The following is a 20156-nucleotide window of genomic DNA, read 5'->3' as shown; positions in this document are numbered from 1 at the left end:
AAGACGGTGATCAGAAGTGACACAGCAAGTGTTTTATTCTCTATAATTATAATCTTACACCTCAATTCTAATATAATGTGTTCTTTCTCTTTAGGTGATCTTACCAATTAGGAAGATCAGAATATCTAGTGTTTGTAAGTAGTATCAGTATAATCAATGAATGGCATCAATACAGTTATCAGTGCTGTTCCCCGTGCTTCAGAGACTGAACTTTATTTGGGGATTACTGAATGATTATAAAGAAAGAAAAAAAAAATCCAAGCTCTGCAATTGGCTACTGAGGGTGGTGGGGCTTAGTGCCACAAAACCTGCTAACTCTCTGAGCTCGACTTTCCTAAACAATGAGAAATAAACACTTCCTTATTGTTTTAGTTGTTTGGGGTTGCCTTGATTAAGCTGTCACTGCTGTCAGTTAGGTTCCTCTAAGCCCGCTTGGATCTATTTCATGTTAGGAAAAAGCTCAGATAAATCCAGGAAAGCTTAATGTTTATCCAATGTGAAAATAATTACTCAAAAGTGTTATTCTTAATCCAGATAATTAGAGTGTGGAAGGAAAGATCAGTGTCATTGTGAATTATGCCCCGGCAATTGACTCTTGGTCCTTGTAAGTTTCAGGTGAAGATGTGAATGGATAAAGGTTAGATTAAACATAATCCAAAGTAGCTGCAGCCTTAATCTGTTATGATACAAGGATGATCATTTAAAAAGAGCTGGATTGTGGGGTTGTTTCTGGTTGGATAAGATGCTGCTCGATTGGGACTAGTCTTAAAACATGCTTAGCACCATGTCACTGTGGCTGTAAGTACTTGTGCGCGACTGTGGGCTGCCACACCAGTCAGCAAGCCTGGGCTCACGCTGTGCAGCAGAGCATCCAACAGTCACAGTAGCTGGGCTTGCTGTTAGCATGTCTTCCAGGGACTGTGTGGAAAAAAACATTTCCTGTGCCCCCTGCCCCCACCAGGGCATCTCTTCTTGGTTGCAATAAGCATGAACTTGGAGTCTGCCAAAACTCAGGCATAAAGTGAGCAGCCATTTACTAACTGGTACAATTAGAAAGTTTTTTTTTTTTTTTTTTTTTTTTTTTTTTTGCAGTTGAAGTTATTTTATGTTTTGATTCAACATAGAAGTTATTCTTAAGTGTGAAAACTTAGGTAATAGACAAGGGCTGAATTAACTATCTGCCAAACGCTCTGAAATTAAAATTAGCACTTTCTAAATATTTCTGTGGAATTAAAAATAATTTGGAGGAGTATGAATAATGAGATCCAAGAATGACAGAATACAAAATCTAACCCAGTCATTTTTTAATTAAAATGAGGAAATATTGATATTTCTTCTATTTCTTTCAACAAACCCCAGAAATTTAATATAATTTCTGTGTGACAGAACTGGCTTGCCTTGATTATAGAAAATGAGAGCAAAAACATTTTGCCAATTATTGTGTGAAATTTTATTGCCTAAATCAAAATTCATTGCCATCTTATAACAAATGGATATTAATTAGAGTTTGACTATTTAGTAGTTTGCTGGGGTTGTTTCTCTCTTTTCCCCATAGAACTGTATTGTAGTATATTTACCATTCCTAGTTTAAAAAAATAACGATTGTAATGTAAAACCCAGCAATGCAGCACTTTTTAGCACATGCTCATGTTGAGTTAGAATAGTTAGCGTTCTAAATGCGAGGCTTAGTGTTTCATAAAGTGTGCTAAACCCGCATGACTCAATATCTCAATTTATTTTTAACCGTTATCAATATCCAAGTTTACATAGGACAACACTTACCGCCCTTAGATAAATACATAACATGACATGCTGTGAACACAGCAGACATGCTTCCACTTTTATTGAGAGATTCCATATGCATTTGTTCAAAGCGTGCTGCTAAGCCTGGCATCAGAACTCTGTCCATGGAGTGAAACTACATGGTGGAAGGAAAGAACCAATCCTATAATTTGTTCTCTGACCTCCACATGTACACCATGGCACAAGCACCCCCCCCCCCGTCTCACACACACACACACACACACACACACACACACACACACACACACACACAATATGACAATCAGGTAAATGTGCACTATGAATAGCATTGACAACTACAATAAAAATGAAGAAAAATGACCATTTGAGGTTTAGGACAGGATCTGGTGCATTACTATTTAAGTTGAGAAGGTTGGGGATAGCTTCATCATTACCATTAGTATAAAGATCTGAGGGTATTTGGGAATGAGCTGTACTGAGCTCACGGCTTCAGATCTACCAGCTTCTGTATAATTAATTACTCCCAGTAAATTGGACAACTTACCAGACCAGTAGCTTTTTAGACTTTCAAACATTATCATTTCAGTACTAATTTAAATAAAGGTCTAGCTTTTATGCATTTGAAAATCATTCATACTAGACAAACTTCATTAAGTTGTGGGTCTTAAATATTTAAGAATATGTTGTGCTTGTGGTTTTGGAAGAACATTCAGTTAATGGAGGAAAACATAGAGCTTTTAATACTCCAGAAGTTGCTAGCATTATTTGGTAAGGAAAAACCAGTAACAAGTTAGGACTTGTTCTGTTGTTTGTGGGTGCTATAAATCTGTTGATCTATGCTGTAATTATGTGATATATCATCTACAGGTAATGCCTTGACATGGCCTTGCTTTGAGAGTTCATTGACACATAAGACATGATTAGTATGTGTAGTGTGAATAAAAAAAATCCCAGGGACAGATATTGTGCTTCAAAATGAAAGATCAAAGTGCAAAGCAGCCCACTAGTCAACCATACAGACCAGGCAGTGGTGGCACACACCTTTAATCCCCGCAGTCACTCTAGTTAGTCATAGAGGCCGGGTGATGGTGGTGCATGCCTTTAATACCAGCACCCAAGAGGTAGAAGTAGGTGCATCTCCACGAGTTCTGGTCTACAGAGCAAGTTTCAGAACAGCCAGAGCTACATAGAGAGAACCTATCTCAAAAATCCAAACAAAAAACAAAAACAAAACAAAACAAAAAACTTGTAACTCTCAAGAAGGATACAAATCCATCCTGATCAACAAATTATATGATTGTTTACAGAACACCCAAGATGTTTGCAGCTAAACTATTTGAACTAACAGAAAGATTAAGTGTCAGGATAAAACACTAATAAAGAGCATTCATTGCGAATTGGAGTACTGCTACATACTAATTACTGAAATGATGCTTCTACTGAAAAATAAAAAAGATAATTTCAACTATAGCTTTAAAAGTTATAGCTCCCATAATCATGATGACAGGAGAAATAATGTGGGGGAATATTGACCATATATGAATGACAAGAGAGGAAGGGGAATGTATAAGTATAAGTAACACTTGAAAATTAGAAGGAATGACATCTATAAGATCATGGCAAGAATACCAGGACATAAATCAAAGAAAACACTAACATGAAAAAGAGATACTCTGAATAATTAATATTGAAAGTTAAACAGCTGTCAGGTACTACTGACTTCTAACTTTCTACTATAGCCATTTCTGAATGTGTAATAAATTACTCAAAATATAGTCCTTAAACATCAAATATTTATGTCCTCATAATTTCTGTGTGTGAGGCATCTGGGTGTTTCTTATTCAGCCCTCATCAGCTCCAGTGGAGAAACCAGAAGGTTTGGAGCCATTACAGGACTGTCTCTGCCCACAAAGGACATGGATGTCCTTTTCCTGTATCTTGCTATTGGTCAGACATGCCAATGTTTACCATATGAATCTTCCCACAGGGCTTCTTACAGTGGCAACTGGAAGGGGGTGAGACTATATCTATGATGGAAGTTACTGACTTTCGCCCACCTAACTTGGGAAGTGACATCCTTCCTCGAGATTCTGGTCAACAGAAGCAAATCAGGAACTTCCATGGTTTTCATTTTTTCCAATAAATTTGTTCTTTGATAAGATTATACATGCATATAGTACATTCTGATTGCTTTCGACCCCTGCTTATTGCTCCCCACCCCTGCCATCTCCCCCTCCCTTACAAACCCCTTTGTCACACGATCTCACAGTTGGTGTGATTGCCCACACTGGGTCTGCAGAACACTGTGCTTATTAACCCTTAGTCATGGGCAGAGGAAGGTCTCACAGGGAGCTACTTCTCCCTGGTAAACTACTGGCCACTGGTTGATTCTAGGAGTAGGGGAAATTGAAGTTTTTATAGTCACATATCCAATGGTGAACCCACCAGGCTCCAAAGACTCATTCAAAGCCATGTTCACACAGATGACCCTGGGTCACAAAACAAGCAGATGCTAATGTGAATTTGGACAGTTTTGTTCTTTCCAAAATTTATGCAGTAAACTAACTTCCGATGCAAGCACCTTGGGAGGCAATTTCTTGGGGGAGGTAGCAATGATACCACAGAAAAAGACTATGGAAGTGGGGCTGTTCTCCATGTGTGGAAAGCCACTCAAAAATCTTGGCACACAAATTGAATTAAAATAATTTAAAATAAAAGAAAACACAATATATGGAAACAAAAAGCAAATGACCTAAATGTGTAAAGCTAATGACATAACCTGGAAAAATAGTACTCTTAATCAAATTATATTTACAGACATGGTGATTGGTATAATTATAAATAAAACTTTAAAAAAATTGTCTTGATTTGTGGTGACATTCTGTGTATTAAAAATATTCCAAAGATTTCTTCTGCTCTTTCACTTTCCTACTATACTTGAACCTAGAGTGGCTCCCAGGAGCCCAAGCCGAAGTCCCCAGTTAGTTCCTTGGACAGCTGAGGATAGAGAACCTAAAATGACCCTATCCTATAGCAAAACTGACGAATACCTTGCATATCATCATAGAACCTTCATCTGGTGATGGATGGAGATAGAGACAGAGACCCACACTGGAGCACTGGACTGAGCTCTCAAGGTCCCAATGAGGAGCAGAAGGAGGGAGAACATGAGCAACGAAGTCGGGACCACGAGGGGTGCACCCACCCATTGAGACAGTGGAGCTGATCTATTGGGAGCTCACCAAGGCCAGCTGGACTGTGACGGAAAAAGCATGTAATAAAACTGGTCTCTCTGAACATGGCGAACAATGAGGACTGATGAGAAGCCAAGGACAATGGCACGGGGTTTTGATCCTACTTAATGTGCTGGCTTTGTGGGAGCCTAGCCAGTTTGGATGTTCACCTTCCTAGATATGGACGGAGAGGGGGAGGACCTAGGACTTACCACAGGGCAGGGAACCCTGACTGCCCATTGGACTGGAGAGGGAGGGGGAGAGGAGTGGGGGGAGGAGAAGGGTGGGAGGAGGGTGGGAAGGGTGAAGGGTGAGAGTAGGGGGAGGGAAATGGGAGGCTGGGAGGAGGTGGAAACTTGTTTTTTTTTTCCTTTTCTCAATAAAAAATAAATAAATAAAAGAATGTAATTAGCTGTCTTAGTAGCAGTTTGTTCAGCCATTTAAAAGGTGTTATGTCACAAGGCAGATCCAAACTGCAGGCAGACCACAGAACTGAGAGCAACTTCTATACTCTATGACCCAAGTATGGAGTCTTGGTTAAAGTAATCCCTGATGGTAACAAATACTGCACTTTTGAGTAATTTCATGTGGAATACATTCAATAACATGCTGCCTTTTAGTCCTCATAGCCAAACTTATCCAAATTTTAGCCATGTTTCTAACAGAAGCCTAGTGCAAATTTGCTTATGTCAAATCTTCCAACCATCATCTATTAACACTGTGCAAATCACCACAGTGTGTTTTTATCAGGAGTAATCGAAAAATGTAGAGACCAATCAGGAAAATGTTCAGTCTTTCAGAGCTTTAGCTGTGTGTGTGTGTGGAGTCTGCATCTGGAATCAGCCCAATGTGCATCATTCAGACGTCATGTTTTAAAATAGTTTCATGAAGCTCAGGTTGTTACTGGATTTCTTCTGTAGCCCAGAATGACCTTGATCCACCTGCCTTCGCATCCCAAATGCTGAGCTCCTGGTGTACACTACTCTATCCAGTTGTATCTATTTCTGGGGATGGAGCTCAGGACTTCATGTGTGCTAGGCGAGAACTCCACCAGCTCTACATCCCCGGCTCTGGAAATCATTTCTGGAAAATCTTCCCTAACAAACTGTACGACAATGAGTGCCTATCAGTGTCTTTCTCATCCCTTATCCCAGTGTCTAGAGTATCCCGGTGACACATTATTTCTTTCCTTACTGAATGTGTGAGTGACCATTGGCATTTGAGTCTGGTTATGACAACATGTCTGCAATCTTTCGCTTTCCTTTCTGTCTCGATGTTCCTCAACACAGAATCACTGGGAACCTGTAATGACAAACTTTGAGTTTGGCAACATCCCTGTTCTCTACCACTGCTTCCCACGCATAGTAAAGAGAAAGCTAGGTAACTGTCTAAGTGAAGACTGTAAGAATTGCTGCTTCTGTCGTCATGCACTTCTTTCATTCACCCAAGTAACACAAAATAACTTTTGTTGCTGCTCTTTAAAGTATAGATTAAGATAGCTGCTTTGTGGTCATTAAGCTTCTCCTCACACAAATGCCCTGTGGAGTTAAACTGTGTGTGTGTGTGTGTGTGTGTGTGTGTGTGTATGGCTGTCAAAATAATAGCTCTTACGTGACTAAAGACTTGGTTGATGTGATTGTGCGAATGGCGTTTGAGATGGAGCATTTCTTTTCATTACCCAGTGGCCTTAGCTAAGCATGTGATTCCTCAAAGTAGAGAGCCTTATCCTACTTCTGGCTAGAGGAAGATGTGACAGGGAAAGGTGGGTTGGAAACCTGTGATGTTGCTAACTTGAGCAGGTAGAACAAAGGACGTGAGCTGGGAGCTAGGACAATCAAGGAAAGAAACGTCTCCCCTGCAGCCTTTGTAAAGCAAAATGCTATGCTTTAATTTAGCACAAGGACATGCATGTTGGACTTCTGACTCACCAAATTGGAAGATAATGAGTTGCGTTCTCCTTAAGTAGTTAAGCATGCCCAATTTTCTGAAAACAAATAGATTGATGCTGTTAGTAAATTTGTGTTATCTAAATGCTAGTTATAGGAAGTTATTTTAATAAAAACATTATTCAAAAGTAATAGCAGCAGGACAGCTGGTTGACAAGTAAATTTAAATACATGTGTATTTTATAAATTGGCCCTGTTGGTTAAAAGAAACATAATCAAGTATGGCAGATGGAATTTTAATAGGAAGCGATCTGTTCCTGCATCTTTTTGAGGGAATTTATGGGAATCATTATGTGTATCTAAATTAGGAGTGCATGTGGCTACAGACATGTTTCCCTTGACTGGGGTTTGAGGGATTGGCAGGTGGGGTATGGGGATGGAAGGTAAGTTTGTATTTGCGGTCAGCTTGGTAAAATATATGGTGGCATATTGATTTTATATATGGCTCCTTAAGTCGTAACATGTTGGCAATATGGCAGTACTCTTCATCTGGAATTTTCGAATATTAAACTTAATATCAGCATGAGATAGAGATATAAAACCAAGAAACTGAAAAATTAAATTATACAAGATCATGGTTAAAATTGCACTGCGAGTTAATCTTTGTTTTTTTAAATTTCTACTTACGTAAGTGAAAAATAGAAGTAAAAACTTAAAACATTGAAAATCTACTAATCTTAGCAAAGTGTATTTATTTTCACAAGGTTCACATGAAATTTCTGTAAAGATTTTGACTCTTTGAAGTAATACAGCTATCCTCAAATTGATAAATAATTTAATCTTCCATTTGATCTAAATTGTTCTAACAAATTTTCACAGATGATTAGCTCAAAACAAATTAATTTTCTTAATAGTTTTGAAACACATACATGCCAGAACTTAAAATGCATCAAGTGTGTGGGTGTACCCCTCGCGGTCCTGAGTTCCTTGCTCGTGCTCCCCCTCCTTCTGCTCCTGATTTGGACCTTGAGATTTCTGTCCGGTGCTCCAATGTGGGTCTCTGTCTCCTTTCATCGCCTGATGAAGGTTAATATTCAGGAGGATGTATTTTTTTATATATTTGTCTTTGGATTCACCTTCTAATTTAGCTTCTCTAGGATCGTGAATTATAAGCTCACTGTCCTTTATTTATGGCTAGAAACCAAATATGAGTGAGTACATCCCATGTTCCTCTTTTTGGGTCTGGCTTACCTCACTCAGGATAGTGTTTTCTATTTCCATCCATTTGTACGGAGGGAGAGGGACTTGATAGGGGAGGGGGAGGGAAATGGGAGGCAGTGGCGGGGAGGAGGCAGAAATCCTTAATAAATAAATAAATTTAAAAAAAATGCATCAAGATGTCTGCAGTGTTGATTCCTTCTGGATAAACCAGATAAGAATCAGTTTGCCACTCTTATGAAGTCTATTACTCAACCGAATCACAAACACAACCATCTCATTATGCTGTCCTTCTCTGTCACGGCACTATCGTCCACACTGACCTGTCAGCTTCTTGGCATTGTGTAGCTTTCTCCAATTGTACAAATTTGTGCAGCAGTAAGAGTTTGGTATTTTAAAGCATTCATTTTCAAAATCTATTACTGGGCAAGCTGAAGGTCTGTCATGAGGACAGTCCTGTGAGTGATATGAGTGTGTTCATTGCAAGACAGAATTTCAGAAGCAGAGGAACTGGACCTTATAGAACCATGATCCATAAAACATGTTTTCCTTCAAAGTCCTTTGGTCCCTCATAAGAAATATGCTTCTTTTAAAAAGCATGCTATTTGTTAGATGTTGCCTATTATTCATTAAGTGTAACTAATCTTCTACTTCCCATGTCTTTGGGGGACAATATAAAAGGGACGATTATGGTTTACACATGAGGCCCCTCAAAGGGCCTATGTTGACTTGGGCCATAGGGACTTCAGCCTACTGAACTTGAATCTATTTTCAGCCCAGGAATTAAAATAACTTTAAGCCAAAAAATTTGAAGTATAATTCACTGAGAGTACATTTATGCTACTCTATGGACACATGAAAGACCATTTTAGGCACATCTAGGGCTAAGAGTAACATGAGCAGAGACATACAGTACCACATACCTATTCTCAATTTTACAGACTTGTGGATACTTTGTCTTTTCTGTTAATCAAGTGTATAGAATAATAGTATAGTTATTTTGTGCGAAAAGGTGTATTTTCACATTTTTAAAAAAGATATCTCATCAGTACACCCCAGTTTCTATCTACTGTTTCAGGTGAACACAGTTATTGATGGCATTAGTGTACATGGACAGATGTATCTACACAGAAACACACACACACTCAGGGACACAGCTTTCATTTACTAAGCAATAAATATATAAAAATAAAATAATATGCCACAACAGAATATTGTTATTGTAATATTATAACATTAATATATAAAAGTTTAGGTATACTATACTTCATATAGCAAATGTCAAATATCACACACTATATATATATATATATATATATATATATATATATATATATATCCAGTACATCTACCCTTTCATTATTTTTGGCATATCCTATCATATAGATAGTGTCATTCTCTAGAAAAATTCAGGAAAACATGCAAGCTATAAAATTAGACTATACAAAAAGAAACTTAGGAGCAGAAAAAGTCTTAGCTTGATTTATGGAAGTTGCATCAAAAGTCATTAGGACAACAAAGAAGTAGGAAATAGGGGTAGAAGAATCAAATTAGAGAGATGATTCAGAAACCACACATTAAGCTAATGCTGTTGTAACAAAAATAGGACTTGAGTGTGAGATTGTGTCTCCCAGTAATATCAGAAGCTACTACACACAAAAAGTCTCACTATCATGACTGCCCAGATATGATCTGAACAAGAATGACAATAATGGACATGCCAAATTGAACAAGGAAAGTTCTTCAATGCCACAACCCTACACAAAGATCTATAGGCAGTTGAGGGAAGCTGGGAGTGGGTGTGACGGCCTTCCTCAGGGATGGAAACATCTATTGGTTTCCAATACCAAATGATCAGCCCTGAAAACACACATAAAAGTAACATTATACACATTGAACATGTTACATTTAGGATCATATGTGTACATACATATACAAATGTAACAACAATTATTGAAAAAGAGGTTATGAGTCTGAAGAGCAGTAAAGGGATATAGGAAGGTTTGGAGGGAGAAAAGGGAGAAATGTTAAAATTTAAATAAAATATTCAAAATAAGAGAGAGAATAAAGAATGATTTTTGCATCATACCTACGGCTCTGACTTCCCATTTATTATACACTAGAACTTCTGCCACTGAAATATAATATCTTCTAAAGCAAGGAGGCAGATGGATTCAGTCTTGGACTCCTTATCCAATGAAATTGTAAACATACATGTAAAAGAAAAGTAAGTGACCATGGAAGACTTAAAATACTCCAGGTAACTTACTTATCATGTTTCCCTTGGAAACCTAAGGGGTGATGTACTTCATCAGATGAGGATAAGTCGAAAGTGATGAGCAGTATTTGAACAATTTAGGGAACCCTAAGGAACTGGGGCCATGTGACTAAGCCAAGAACTGTCATGAGCTCATGGAATAGGAGGGGAAGACACCAGGATGTACCCAGATGTGATTAACTGCAAGAGGGTTTGTACATGGTTCAGTGAGATGAGGGACCACATTGTTGGGAGATGTACCAAAAACGAGGTCAAAACTAACCAAGTGTTTACTGGTTAAGTTCATGCTAAAAGAAAGCTATCTAATAAAAGAAACAATAAGTCCTGTCGTTATTGTAAAACTCGTATCAATATAGGTACACAGACTATTCTTTAGTTGATGTGGTGTGTGTGTAAAACTATGAGAATGGTGCAAGAGTAAAATTAAAGTGTAGCTTACTTAATATTTCACATTAAAGGTCCAATCTAGCTCCATCCATTTTCCTGCAAAATTCAACTTGTTTTTTTCTTCTGCTGTGTAGTACTCCATTGTGTAAATGTACCACATTTTCCTTATCCATTCTTCAGTTGAGGGGAGCTAGAAAACATCATTTTGAGTGAGATAACCCAGACACAGAAAGGCAATTATCAAGTGTACTCACCCATAAGTGGTTTTTAAACATAAAGCAAAGAAAACCAGCCCACAAATTACAGTCCCAAAGAACCTAGACAACAATGAGGACACTAAGAGAGACATACATGGATCTAATCTACATGGGATGTAGAAAAAGACAAGATCTCCTGAGTAAATTGGGAGCATGGGGACTTTGGGGGAGGGTTGAAAGGGAGGAGAGAGGCAGGGAGGGGAGTTGATAAAAACGTAGAGCTCAATAAAAATAAAAAAAAGTCCAATCTATGTTTTAAAAGTGATACTCATAGTTTCCTGTGTGCAGTAGGAATTAGTTATGGGACGGTTAAAATATGTTTACTAACTTTATACACAAGCAACATGATTTAAATTCTTAGACTTCTTAAACTATGCACATAACATATATTTCTTGGGAAAAACTTAAAAATCTGGGCAATATGCAAATTGTTTGTCTAATCCACTTAGTCATAGTTTAGTGGTGTCTTCTTCAAGGAGGCGGAACCAATTCTCACTGCTCTGTGAAGTGCTTGGCATGTGAACCATCCATCCATTGTCAAAGAAGGTATGGTTACGCATGAATGTTCACACAGATGCATGCACACATGCCTTGACACTACTGAGGCAGACTGAATAATATGAATCACATTTCTAACAGTCACTACTACTTTAGGTTACCAGCTGCATATCTAACAATAGAAGGGGAGACCCTAAAAAATCTTATTTGCATTTTCATCTTAGTATGTGTGTCCAAGCTCACGCTGTATTGAAAAGAAACCGGACTGCAAATGGTAATACCTGCAACAAGTGTTTGCTTTACACTGTGAAAACAGCACACAGTTCAAAGGACAAAGCAGAGAATAAAGCTTGGAGGAGTCACGGGGGTGGGGGGGAAGCAAGTAGCTGCAATGGTTTACATTAAAGAAGAGCCTTTGTGTGATCTTTTCTGTGGTTATTATTTTCCTTTGTTTTTTTTGTTTTGTTTTGTTTTGTTTTTTGTTTTTCGAGACAGGGTTTCTCTGTGGCTTTGGAGCCTGTCCTGGAACTAGCTCTGTAGACCAGGCTGGTCTCGAACTCACAGAGATCGGCCTGCCTCTGCCTCCCGAGTGCTGGGATTAAAGGCGTGCGCCACCACCACCCGGCTATTTTATTTTATTTATTTATTTTTTGAGTGCTTACCTAAGAAGTCTTCATTAGCCAGATTGTGAATACTGCAACCTCTTCAGCCAAGACTCTTTATTACTCTGCTGAAATCCTGGCATACTGACAAGGTAGGGTGGGAGGCAGTATTCTACAATTTAGTGATTTTTTTTCTTAGTCTTAGAGTAAGGTTATACCTACCACTGGATGTTGACATTGACAAGTGTGTTTTTTTTTCTCCTTACCCCAACTAAGCAGAGCAGAGAGCTTGAAGGGAAGTAGGATGAGGAGGAATTCTCTGCTGGAGAAATCTCTATAGAGTTGGGTTCCTCTGGAGAGCAGGCTTCTGTTTGCCACTTTTCCCATTGCTTACACCTCTCCCCTAAAGTAAACTACGGAGGGTTTTCCTGAGGCTCATCATCTGAAAATTAGGTGGATTTCTCAGAAGAAAAACTGCCCAAGTGTATGGGCCTGTAAAGCAGGTTTCTAGGTGGACTGGCCTAATTTACCTTCCTTGCATACATTTCTTAGAGGAAATATTATGTAGAATATTCTAGAAAGAAAATACCCCCTTTCTCTCAATTAAACACACACACACACACACACACACACACACACACACACACTACTTAAATATTCTAGAACTTGTTCTTGTTCCTCCCAGGAAATGAAACACCTAATGTTGGATGTGGCAGGGCTGGTTTTGCCCCCTTCCTGGAAAGCAGAATAGTTCTTTTGTGGTCCCTGAGGTATATAACCCCGAGTTCCCTTTTCGAGTCTCTCAACTGTGAACCAAGTGAGGCAGAGGTGATGAAGTTTTCATCCACTTGTGTTAACTATTTTGAGCTTTGGGCCTTCTCAGCACACAAACCCCTGATCCATTTTGTCTTTTGTTGAAAAAAGCCCAGTCTGTGCAACTTTGTGATATATTGTGCTTCGTTGAGCTAAATAAGTATGTGTCTAGTATCTAGTAAACTCATTTGATAGGGTCTTCTAATATTGTCACCTGTAGAAATTTCTTTCCCAGGCCAGTCCTGCTTCATTCAGTTCATAATCAGCTCCACAAATTCATTAAGATTCTCATGTTGGTTATTTCTACTTGTTGATGGGCTTTATGGTGAGTCTTCGTTATTTTCTGTTACCAGAATAAAGCACATTGCCAGGAAAAATATAAGGAAAGCAGGGTTACCTTAGCTCACAGTTCAAGGCAGAGTCCATCAGGGAGAAGTCAAGACAGAATGAACTTGAAACAGCTGGTCACCTTATATCTTCAGCAGCAAGACAAGAGCAATGAATGTATTCTCACTAGAGCCCAGCTAGCCTTTTCCATTTCTTATAGTCCTGGATTCCCTGTTCTATGAATGGCTCTAGCCACAATATGAGTCTTCCCACACCAGTTAACTTAATAAAAATAATGCCCAGAGGCCCATTCCCCAGAGCTGTGGTTCTCAGCCTTTCTAATGCTCTCACCTTTTTTTTTTTTGCAAAATACAACAATTTTTATTTTTATTTTTTATTTTATTTTTTTTTAAAATTTATTTATTTATTAAGGATTTCTGCCTCCTCCCCGCCACCGCCTCCCATTTCCCTCCCCCTCCCCCGATCAAGTCCCTCTCCCTCATCAGCTTGAAGAGCAATCAGGGTTCCCTGACCTGTGGGATGTCCAAGGGCCGCCTACCTCCATCCAGGTTTAGTAAGTTGAGCATCCAAGCTGCCTAGGCTCCCCCAATGCGCTCTCACCCTTTTTAATACAGTGGGGACTCCCAACCATAAAACTATTTTTGTTGTGACTTCATAACTATAATTTGCCTCTGTTATGGATTATAATGTAAATATCTGTGCTTTCCAATGGCTTTGGGTGATTCTTGTGAAAAGGTCTTTCAACCCTCAGGCTCGTGACCCACAGGTTGAGAAACACTGCCCCAGATGCTAGACTCTGTCAAGATGACAACTGACACAGAAGAAACAAGATGTAACTCCAGATTCATTTGTTTCTTAGAGTTTGAGCAGCTTCCCTGCATACCTCACTCTTCTGATGTGGTGAATAAAACTCATTGGTTTTAGTTTCTTCAACTTTTTATTTGTAGCCAAGAATGACAACTATCATTTTGTTTGCTTGTTTATTTTTTTGTTTTGTTTTGTTTTTCCACTAAACTGGGCGGTCTCTTTAGCAAAATATTTATTTTTTGGATTACTCCAAGCAACTCTATGATGTTTTCTCTGAGTTCATGGTGGTTCTTTATCTCTCTCTGCTTACAAAACCTGCATCCACATCACCACTTACTAATTTAGAAGGGTACCATTCTTGACACTTATCCACTGGCATCAGCTTCCAGTTGCAAGCTTCTGGCTCCCCATAATACTTGCCCCATTGACCTCTTTTATATCTGTAATAATCTACAGCCAACCTTCCTTACTCTTCCTTTTCCAGTGCTGTGAATTCATAAGTATAGACAATCTTTCTTTTTGCATCATTATACTTATCTTTAAGATATAATATTATATCATGTTAGACTTGGAATTTCTATGTTCTTTATCAAGAAATAGATGTAAACCTCTATTTCAAGTATGTGTTCTAGCAGAAAATCAATCCCAATCAACCTGATCTTGGCCTTCTGCAACACTAAACTTACTGGAATCTTCTGTAATTAGATCTTTTTTTTATCAAGTTGAGATTTGGCAATTTTTAGTTTGAGTTTTGACAGATGATTTTCAGTATTTATCAATATGATCATAATGTTCTTCTCATTTGGCCTATCGAAGGATTAGATAACTTGATTTTCAAATGCTGGAGTAGTCTTGCATACCTGCCATTAATGCTGCTTGCTTATGGTGTGGGATTCTCCTTATGTACTCATGGTATAAATTTGTTTGCATCTGTTAGAGATTTGATTTGGACAATAATACTCAAGAACAATATTAGTCTGGTTCTTCTTTAAGTGTTATGGTACCATGAGTTCATAGACTTAGTTAAAAAGGGAATTACATTCTCTGATACTTTGTATATAGTTCACCAGGAAACCCGGATGGTCATGTATAACCTCTTTAAAAAATTATCACTTATTGATTAATTTTAGTTATAAATCTATTCAGATTATTTATTTCTATACATGTAAATTCTGATAAATCAAGTCTTTCAGGAGTTTGACCCATTTCACTGAAGTTAAAATTTCTGTGGTCAAAGAGTGGCTCCTAGTATTCTTTTATTACCTGGGTAGTTCTTGACTTATAATAATTTTATATCAGATAAACCTATTAAACATAAATATATAATTTGAAAATGCTCTGGCATTTCGAATGCTATAATTTAACATAGCAACCAAGTACATGGTGGGGTTGGGCTGGGCTTCTTAAACTTTCACATTTATTACTCCTATTCATCAAATTAATTTTTTACAACCATACATAGCTAGGTATATAAAATATGTATACAATAAATATTTATTGACAATAAATTATAAATAAGTGTATTTTTAAATAATTAGTATGTATACATATACATAAAGCCACTTATTAAAGATAAACACAAACTTGCACTTTGATGAAATGATATATTTATTTTCACCTAAAGAATTAAGACCAGCCTGAATATTTGGTCTTTCAGAACACAAAGGATCTCCACAGATTTTCAAAGTTGATTAAAATTTTGATTTTATGATTGTCCAATACTGAGAGTAGTATTGACATACATATGCAATGCAAAATGCAGAAGCATGTGGAGAGCTACTCCAGAAATTGTTGGAAATTCTGTTCTAATCTCAAGCCAAAATGTTTTGAATGATTTGTTTAAGAAACTGAAATGAGCAATTCAATTGGACATTTTTAAAGATGTGCTAGCATGATGCTTAAGTGCTGGGAAATGGTGGTGGGAAAATATTAGCTCTTCAGTTAAGCCATTCTGTTTTTTGTAATATCAGAAACTTTCATATAGTAAAAACAATTTAATTTATGACATGTAATAGTCTTGAATATAAAGCATCCTGGTATCCAAAACGCTACATTTGTACTCTTGTTGGTTTTTTTTAGCTAGCATGGCCAGAGGATTATTAGTTATATTTGTCTTGTCAAAGAACCAACATCGGGTTTGTTGAATTTTCTCTATTCATTTTCTGCTTCACTGATTTTTAAAAAATGTTTATTTTTCTTCTACATACTTTGAATTCTATTTGTCTTCTTTTTCTAGCTTCATGCAGTTGTTTTCAATACTAATTTAAATCTTTCTGCTTTACTAAATCACACATGAATGCTGTAGTTTTCCCTCAAACTGCTGCTGCTATTGCATTCAACGTATTTTGCTTTGATTTTTTAATTTAACTCAAAACATTTTAATTTCTCTACCTCTTTTTCATTGAAACCTATATTCCTTAAATGCATATTGCTTAATCTTCACCTTTTCTTCATCTTTTTTTTTTAAATCTTTTCTTATATAATTGACTTCCAGTAGACTTCTACTGCAGTCTGGGAGCAGATATTACATGTTTTTTTATAATTCAAAATAAGTCAATAGATGTTTTGTGGCTTCTCTGGTTATAATAGCTAAGATTGTCAGCTTGATTGGATTTAGAATCAGTTAGGAGGCAAACTTCTGTGTGTAACTATAAGAGGGCTTTCAGAGAGTTTTATTGTGATTTTTTTAGAGGTTTTTTTCTTTAGATGGGATCTTACAACATATCTCTGGATGACATAAAACACATTATGTACATCAGAATTTTGTTGGACTCACAGAAGTCCACCTGCCTCAGCCTCTTCCTCTCATGTGCTGGGATTTGACATATGCTGCCACCTAACTTCCAGAGGTGTTTAATTAGGGTGAAAAGTCCCTCTCTGAATGTAGTTAGTAATACCCGTGGGCTAGGATCTCAGGCAGAAAAAACATGGAAAAGGAATAAGTGAAAAAAAAACAAGAAAGAATAAACATTCATCTTTTTTCTTACTGACTGCAAGTATAATGTGAATAACTGCCTCATAGTCTCATTGTCAAACTTAAAATCATTTTCAGTAGGCTACCTTCTGGGTCATGATTGACTATACTCACAAACTGTGAGCCAAATAAGCCTTTCTTTATGTTATCTTTATCAGGTATTTGTGACAGCAATGTCAAATACAATAGAATAAATGCACCATGAGTGGAGTCACTGCTCTAATGAACCTGACCTTGAACCTCTCAAGCTTTTGGAACTGCTTTTATAGAGGAACGTGGAAGAGTCTGGAGCTGTAGGTTAAAGAACCACTATATGCAGACATTAATAGACCATTTTAGTGGGAATTTGGAAGACCAGGTTGCTGAGACAAATGGAGACATTGACAAGGTGCGGGGAGCAGTAGGAATTCGATTAGGAACTGAGCTAAAAGTCATTCACATTGTATTTTTTCATGAAGAACCTGGCTGTATTCTGTCTGCGCCCTAAGAACCTTAGGGAAGTTCTTCTCAGATGTCAGAGATGTCTGAAGTAAATTTTAATTGCTAAAGGCATGCACACTTTGGTACTTTATCTATTGTGTTGTGAACACCAGGAGTGGTGAAACAGTCTCAATCAGTGGACTGTCAGAAATTCTGGGGGATGCTCTTGGGATAGTTGGAAATTTGGCAGCTAATGTCAGAAAAATATGTTAGTTTAAGCTGTGAAGAAATAAAGGAAGTTTTTAAAAGTAGATCAGAAGGCAAGAAAGCCAATGGTATTTTGGATGACTGTGTTGGGAAGTTCCATGCTCCCTAGGCACTGTGAGTTGAACTGAAAAGAAGTGGAAACATTTCTAATACAAAGAAAGCATTGGAAAATTTGCATTATAATACTAGTACCAGAAAATGGAAGAAAATATAAAAGGGAGCCTTGCAGCATCCCTAACAGAGGAAGGGATTTGACCAAAATCAAGGGGCAGAGAATTACAACAGTGTACTCATCATTCTACAGATTTTCTGTTAAGGCAGAGAGGAATCCTGGGGTCTCCATTCATCAGGTCATCGATCCTGATGGAAGTTTTTCTTTTTTGACACTTGTCTGGAGAAAGCCTTTTTTAAAGGATTGCTTTTTAGTCAGTAGCTGCCAGTACTCCCTTACCCACCTTACTGCTAGAACCATAGAAAATGCCAGAGTACTATGCTCTGAGATCTGGCTCCAGAATCCCTTGGATATAGAGGAAAAGCTTTGGTTCAGACCCCTGCAGTGCTCCACATGGTGACAATTCAGTCTGAGATGTAGACTCTGCAGTACTCTCTGGATCCTTGGAAAGGGTATGAGTGATAAATAGCAGGTGTTTAAAGTTGGTAGGAATTAAGATGAACCAGTGGGAAGCTTACCAGGTGGCTACCAGTACCTAGAGACTGAGCATTATTTCAGTCTATAAGGCCTAGTCTATAACCCATGATTTAAAATATCAGACTGTAAATATCCTACTTTAGTTCCAATGCTGTTGTCAAACACCATTGGACAAAACCAATTTGGGAGGAAAGTATTTATTTCAACCTTCACTTCCATATCATAGTCCATCCCTGAGCCAATTCAGAGCAGGAACTCCATCCAACAGAGCAGGAACCTTGAGGCAGGAGTTGATTAAGGAACCACTGAGGATTTCTGCTTACTGACTTTTTCCTCCAGCTTTGCCCAGCCTGAGATCCTACAGCACCCACTACCACCAGCCCGTGGTGGCACCATCCACAGCAAACTGGGCCCTCCCACACCAAATATCAATCAGGAAAATGCATGACAGGCTGGTCCATAGGACAGCTTAGTACGGCATTTCTCAATGAATATCTTCTCTTCCAAAACGACCCTTATATTGAGTTAACATAAAACTAGGCAGCACGGCAACAAGTGACCCAAAGGTCCCAAGAAGCCAAACACCACAAACATTGTGCTCTCGATAAAGAAAAGTTATGATGTGGGAGTGATTTCTTATTAATAAAGAAACTGCTTAGACCCTTTTGATAGGTCAACCCTTAGGTAGGCTGAGTAAACAGAACAGAATGCTGGGAGAAAGAAGCTGAGTCAAAGAGTCGCCATGATTCTCCCACTCCAGGCAGACGCAGGTTAAGATCATTCCTGGCAAGCCAGCTTGTGGGATACACAGATTAATAGAAATGGGTCAGATCTATATGTAAGAGCTAGCCAATAAGAAACTGGAACTAATGGGTCAGGCAGTGTTTAAAAGAATACAGTTTCTGTGTAATTATTTCAAAGCATAAGCTAGCCATGTGGGCAGCCGGGTGCCAGGGACACAGCGCGCCGCTCCTACTACAACAAAGTTAGAAAAGTTACAGGTAGACAGATGCTATCCCTGAACATGTGACTGACCTCAGAGACAGATTTTGTACTTGCAGCGGAGGAGATACAACATAAAGAGAGACCCCCACGTGCCCACTGAATTTTCCTTCTGTCACGTTCCTATTTTAAGTCCCACTTCCAGGGGATCAAATGTTTCTTCTGGTCTCCAGGGATGCATGGGGTACATACATAAAGGCAATATGATCATACATATAAAATAATCAAAAGTGCCTTTAGTAGTAGATCATTTAAATGTCTTTTTGTTTGTGTTTGGTTTTGTTTGGGCCAGAATACTCACCTGGCTGTCTTCAACCCTTCTATAAGCTGAGAACTCGTGCTGCTTTTTGAGCATTGGCTGCCTATGTTCACCACTGTCATTGTGTTACAATCATAGGCACATAATCACCACGAGATTCTGTTCTTCCTTAGCGGAGTAGACCACAGAACATCTCTAGTTAGCTGAGGTACTAGTCACAGTGTAATAATTCAGCAAATATTTACTGAAAATAATAAAACAATAAAACTTGATTGGAAAATAGGTGTGAGAATATGAGCAAGGAATTCAAGATAATGAGGGATTCATCCACTGAGACAGTTTGCTTGAGTTAATAGTAGCTAACCAATTCCAACTGGACTGGGAGTCAACTCTGAAGGGGGTCGACAGTTGGGGCAGACTGGGGGCCACTGATAGTGACACTGGGATTTGTCTCTACAACATGTACTGGTTTCTTGCGATCCTATTATCTTTGG

This window comes from Microtus ochrogaster, chromosome 21, assembly GCF_000317375.1.
Source record: "Microtus ochrogaster isolate Prairie Vole_2 chromosome 21, MicOch1.0, whole genome shotgun sequence".
Lineage (NCBI taxonomy): Eukaryota > Metazoa > Chordata > Mammalia > Rodentia > Cricetidae > Microtus > Microtus ochrogaster.
This window is presented reverse-complemented; position numbering follows the sequence as displayed.